Here is a 6,516-nt window from a genome sequence, read left to right on the forward strand (position 1 = left end):
TGTTTTTTGAACCTTAAACCGCATAAACACATTTCATTACACCAAATACACAAAATAATGTTCTTTTTAGCAACATCATATGACCCCTTTAATTTTGTCAGATGCTCTGCAATGAATCCTCCTTTAATGTTTCTTATGGGCCAATGAGGGTCTTTTGAGGCTTTTTTGTTCACGCTGAAGAAAATTTAAAATAATAAAAAAATAGTCCGGCCAATCCGAGGCCCTTGCACACATGGGGCCCCTAGGCTGCAGCCTAGGCAAGCCTGTGTGTTAATCCGCGCCTGTGTGTAAGTTTGGTTGAGTGATGTTAAATAGTATTTTTCACTTGAACATAATCAGTTCATTTAGATGTTTCCATGTTTAGGTCACCATTTTGTTCACTGTGAAACGTGAACAAAACAAATGTGAAAACATTTGTTCACAAATGGCCATTTCCACACTGGCTAAACTGTACATGCTAAACGCACACAGCAACAGGTCTGTGCATATAGTAGTGATTTCACTAAACCAAAGCAGACTGGTCCCCTGTTAGATGGTGAAGTGCGATGCCTGTTTGGTTGACTTTACATTTAACAATTTTTCACATTCTCACTATCTCTGAATGCAATGGCAATGTTGATAATACAATGTTACAATATATGTTGATTGTAACATTATGCCGCAAGCCCGCCGGCCGTTCCTCACTCTAGCCCACCTCCGCTCACTCAGGCCCGCCAGCCTCCGCTCACTCTAGCCTGCCGTGTGTGACGCTGTGTGTTTTGTTATGAAAGCGAAACTACTTTGTTTGGCCTTCCAAAAGAGGACACGACTAGAAATCAGTGGGCATTTCAGAAAGGTGGGGCATAGAGGAGAAACAATAATATACAGTATGTGGAAAATAATGTTTTTTTAACCTTAAACCGCATAAACACATTTCATAACACCAAATACACAAAATAATGTTCTTTTTAGCAACATCATATGACCCCTTTAATTTTGTCAGATGCTCTGCAATGAATCCTCCTTTAATGTTTCTTATGGGCCAATGAGGGTCTTTTGAGGCTTTTTTGTTCACGCTGAAGAAAATTTAAAATAATAAAAAAATAGTCCGGCCAATCCGAGGCCCCTGCACGCGTGGGGCCCCTAGGCTGCAGCCTAGCCAAGCCTGTGCGTTAATCCGCGCCTGCTCGTGTGGGTAAACGTTTGACCCAGACATGACTGAAGTTCACCTGGTAAAAGCATTTTATCACTGTTACTAACAATAAAAGCCAGAAGAAATGATATTTTTCAACTGCTGGTATGTTAGCCAACTTTGCAGTTTGTAGATAAGTATTAGGCTACCTTAAAGAATAAAGTTTAGAATAGCTGGTCAACTAAAAAATGCATTCCCAACTATTTTACTTCATAATGTGACATATTTCTGGCTGTAACAGGATATCGAATGGTGGAAAGTGGCTCTGTATGATAGAAAGTTGAAAAATAAGAGGAATTAATTATGCTTGCTGAAATGTAAAGCAGGGATTAACGTTTTCTGTCGCTACGACGGATTTCCGTCAGTTCAAAGACAGTCACTTGCTTCATTCCTGAAGCAAGTGCTCCTAAATTAAAAAATGTAGGAGCACCTTCTGATCAATAATCAAAAATTCTGATCAAAAATTAGCCTTCCTAATACGAGGTGACATTTGACTCCTTAAAGTGACTTACAGGAGTACTTTCTTTTTACCTCTATAATGGCATCATTTTCATCTGTCAAATTCAAAAATGTATGTTTATAAGCTTTTTAAAATTTCTATTTAATACAATATAATACATAGAATAAGACAAACAAGTCACCAATCATCTGAAATTAGTATTAATAAATTAATTTATACTACAGAGGTGGCACAGAAGAACACAAAAGTAGCTTGTAGGTACATTTCCAGACATTTAATGAGGCTCAGAGGTGGCATGAGTGCAATAAAATTAATAAATTAATGTAGAAATTAATGTTTTAAATATTACATTTTGAATACAGAAATATAAAATGATTTAAAATAACTGAAATTATAAGCTAAAAATGAAACTAAATCCACCAGGAGGTGGCGGCAAGTAACTGATTTGATCACTGAATCATTCATTCAGTTGATTCGTTCGAACGGCTGAATCATTCAGGAATGAAGCAAGTGACTGTCTTTATGAACTGACGGAACACTTTAATCCCTGTGTAAAGTCATTACTACATTTTCATCCAATATTAAAACCATCATTCACTGATGAATCGTTCACAGCAAGCGTTCGAACCAACTCAATTTTGATTTCATGTTGACTTTAAGGCTTTGGGATCCAGCATTGGTATCATTTACATGCAGCACTTCACTAACATTGAATGTGAATAATTAGGTTTGGAAGCCAGAGGATCAGATGTTTGACATGAGTCACAATGTTCAGCCAGTATAATAAAACTGACAGACTAGTCTACTGGTACACTCAATCCTTCTAGAATCCACCTCTGTTCAGGCTACAACTCCATGTTACAAACCTTATTCGCTCTGTCTGGGAGATATTCCCTTCACGTATAATTGGAGTGGGTTAGAGGAGAGCTGAAGCGCTGGGTCTTTATGTTTGATATCCACACTCCACTTACAGCTCAAAATATTCACTCCATAAGAGCTTGTGCAATGTGTCTAAATACATGTTGTGTTGTTCTTTATAGCATTTAAATTAGATCTTTCTCAAAACTTCTGCAAACAACGATTTAGCCCAAAATATTCAAGCTGAAATTTCATCTCAAACTCTTATTTTCCAGCCCAACTGAAACAAGAATCTACTACATTAATCAACCACTTAATCTGAAATGATTTTGGGGCATGTAAATACACTGTTTGAGGGCATTGTAGACAATAAGATAACAGGTTTTTTTCAATGGCCTCTTTTCCAGGGTGCAGGTGGCCAATCTGTTCACAAACCAGATGTTTTCTGGTAGCCAAGTGAAGATTTCAGCAACAACAACTCAGTCTACCAAGACTAAACACAACTAGACTGTTTGCATTACAATCAATGAAACTGTCTAGAATTAAAACACGAAGTGCTGTAATGCCGCATGTTCAGTTGATGGACCGTTCCCATGCCTGTCACATTTTAAAGTGGCTTGACTTTATTTTCACTCTTTGTCTAATATAACATGATTTTGTTTACAAATATTTTGTGCAAATTGATTACAGTGAATTTTATTCAGTATATACTTGAATAACTTGACCGTTGCATCAAAAGCAGCTTAGACAGCTGGATGTTAAAATATGTTCTCAAAACTCACAACACTCATAAACAAAGATGTGATGTGGCATGTTTATTTGTGGGCAGGTTATGTCATCGTTTGGTTCTGAAATCAGTGGAAATTTTGGTTAGATGTATTAGTTAGATGTAGAGAACCAGCACCATTTCTGTAAAAAAATGAAGAGTAAATTTAGAGTAAAGGTGAAATAAATTGATAATGTCCAACATCAGTTTCAATATAGCTGAAGTCATGGAAACATGGTCAAACACTGCATACATAATGACCAATAGGTGGCGCTGTCTGGTGGCCTTGCCAGGAAGCAGTGCTCTACCATTTGTAATATTAAAAGGGACAGTTCATATCAAAAATTAAAATTCTGTCATCATTTACTCACCTTTACGTTGTTCATTTCATTCTTCTGTGGAACACAAAGAGATGTTTAGCAGAATGTTATAGCACCTCACAATGAAAGTGAATGGAAACAATAAAATACCTTTTTTTTTTTTTTAATCTGACTGGAGTGACAATAGAAACACATGTATTCCTATTAGTTTTTTAGCAATAATCTGGCAGAAGTGACAATCTCAGGGGTACAATTTAACATGCCATTTCATTAAGTGAAAAGCTTCAGGCAGTGGTTACCTTGTGGGTTACTCGAGTTAAAAACCCATCTGTATATCTGGAAAACTGGCACAGCTGCTGTTCAGGTGGGCTGCTGGGGTTTCGGGTCAGAACATGGGGGCATTCCAAAGAAAACTCGCTGACAATGTTGCTCGCCAGCTCGAAATCCTACGGCTCTCAGTAGCTATCCCAAATTAAGCTTCCGGGAGCTGCAGCACTCCGGCAGGGACTCTAATTTTTTCCACTTATGCTGGAATGTGGCCTTCCAAGTGCCCAAGTCTCTCAACACCAACTATTTGCTGTTTGTTTTGACCGTTTTCCCTGCGGGGAGGGCGAGCAGAGGAGGAAAAAGGTTTAGAGAAAGCAGTGGAAACACTCGCCGACTGCCAAGACTGCATCCATTTTCTTCTGAAACTATTCAAAATGATGCAATGGGACTGTTATTGGGTTTCACCGACAGGAAAACCACAGGTACATACACACACACACACAGGCTCATGGGCGAGACACACCATGATAGACATCCAGAGCCTCCGAAGGGTTTCTTACCAGACAGTTTCAATGCCACCATCTGAAGTCATACTCCAATTATGGAGCGCCGGGATGCAAAATATACGGAACACTTCATGAAACCTCTCTGTGCATAACCTGAATTTAACAAAACCCCATTCACTGTCCACTGTCTAGTGGAGCTTGTAAAATACCATTTTTTTTTGTGGTGGGACAGACGCTCTCTGATGTCTCGTCTATGTTGAGTGTCTGACAAGTCTACTAAGAGGTGCCCGACTGGAGGAAGTCATTATGAGGTCACCCCCGGTCCTCACAAGCACTTATGATGTCATCTCGCAGACTGGAGGTTTTTCCTTGGATTGAGTCTTGTGCCATTTTGGGGTTTGGAATGCGTGTCGCATGTCTGGACGAGCATTAATGGGGGCACCGTGCGCCATCACGGCAATCGTTACGCCCCAGAATTCTCAAGCCTCATGCAAGCCTGTCAATCAAGACGCTTTACGGCCTCCTTGGTTGTACTTGTATTGCAAATTTTGAAAATCCCTTTGCAGTTATTAAACATAATTTTATGTTTCCTCCGTGTGCACAATTATATAAATGACCCGCAGGAAAAAAGCATGGACATGGACAGCTGCAATCAATTATTACGTTTCCATGACTACTGACGGTGTTAATTGATAAATGTGGTATCGTCAACAGGCCCTTGAGTTTTTATGGAGAAAACTTCAAGAGTGGAAACAAGATACAATGGAGAAATGTGTCTTATGTGGCATCCCCACCGCCACTTCATTAGCTTCAAAGAGCCCAAAACAATGTTGGACCCCACTGATTTGTATTGTATGGACAATTTTTTTTTGTGGTTAAAAATCGTTCTAAATGTAAGATACAAAGATACATATATGTACCATTTTAAGTAGTAATATGTACACTTAAGGTACTAATATGTACCTTTGAGGTACTCGCACCCTTTAGGGGTAAATAATGTATAAAGGTGAACCTTTTGAAAGGGTACTGCTCCAGTGACAGGATACCTTTTGTGTGGAATCACTTTCAGAAAGATTTTTTATTTCCAGCAAATAAACAATAAAAATATTAACAGCCATTCAGAATCTCAGAGCTCACGCATTTAAAGTGTCATATGACAGAATTGCAGCACATGCTTATAATAACCTTATCGTGTGTTGGTGGGGACCCTAGTTATTGTTCTTGGCGTGAACGAACAATAATGACCGCGAATCAAAATTGCTCCTACTTTTAAAGGGATAGTTCACCCAAAAAAATGAAAATTCTGTCATATGTACTCACCCTCCGTTTGTTACAAACCGGTATACGTTTTTATTTTCTTCTGCTGAACATAAAAGAAGATATTTTGAAGAAAGGTTGATAACCAAACAGTTGACCGCAGCCATTGACTTTCATAGTACATTTTCCATACTATTGAAGTCAATGGCCTCCAACTGTTCAGTTACCAACATTCTTCAAAATATCTTGTATTATGCTCAACAGAAGAAAGACGCTCATACTGGTTTGGAACAGCTTGAGAGTTAGTAAATGATGACAGAATTGTCACTTTTGGGTTAACTATCCCATTAAAGCTTGTGCTGCAGTGTTCAAAGAACAGCTGTTGACGGTAATATGATTATTATTAGTGTGAATGGACCTTAAAGGGATAGTTCACCCAAAAATGAAAATTTGATGTTTATCTGCTTACCCCCAGGGCATCCAAGATGTAGGTGACTTTGTTTCTTCAGTAGAACACAAATTATGATTTTTAAGTCCAGCCGTCACCTGCGGGCTTTCACATTGAGCAGCATTAACTACACCGAGTGTAGTTAATGCTGATGGTGATGGAGATTTACCGCTGATTACAGAACCGGCTTTCTGACAAGATGCGCATTAAATATCGCATGCGATTTATCGTGCAGCCCTAGCACGTACACACCTCACGCACCGGATGCTGTGCGCGCGCTCAAGGAAGTTTGGACATAGTGGTGTATTAGAGGTAAAAAATGATATAAATACTGTTCGGTTTCTGGCACAAACCGATCGTTTCGTGTCTTAGGACATCAATGTGTCGTCACGAGCCGCAGGGTTTAATTTGGATTTGTCTGTGCATGTTTTTTTACTCTCATAGATTTTGTTACCATTGCCAT

At 39.0% G+C, this 6,516-nt stretch overlaps 1 long non-coding RNA gene across 1 annotated transcript; it reads right to left on the bottom strand.

Moving 5' to 3' along the window:
- Positions 1-3,301: 3,301 nt before the first annotated feature.
- On the bottom strand, positions 3,302-4,281 carry LOC107669977 (uncharacterized). Its single transcript, XR_001632053.1, has 3 exons — positions 3,875-4,281; positions 3,627-3,650; positions 3,302-3,398 (listed from the first exon to the last, which is right to left on the bottom strand). It is a non-coding gene; the product is annotated as an uncharacterized LOC107669977 (long non-coding RNA).
- Positions 4,282-6,516: the final 2,235 nt, after the last annotated feature.

This window comes from Sinocyclocheilus anshuiensis, unplaced genomic scaffold, assembly GCF_001515605.1.
Source record: "Sinocyclocheilus anshuiensis isolate Anshui unplaced genomic scaffold, SAMN03320099.WGS_v1.1 scaffold160, whole genome shotgun sequence".
NCBI classification, from domain to species: domain Eukaryota; kingdom Metazoa; phylum Chordata; class Actinopteri; order Cypriniformes; family Cyprinidae; genus Sinocyclocheilus; species Sinocyclocheilus anshuiensis.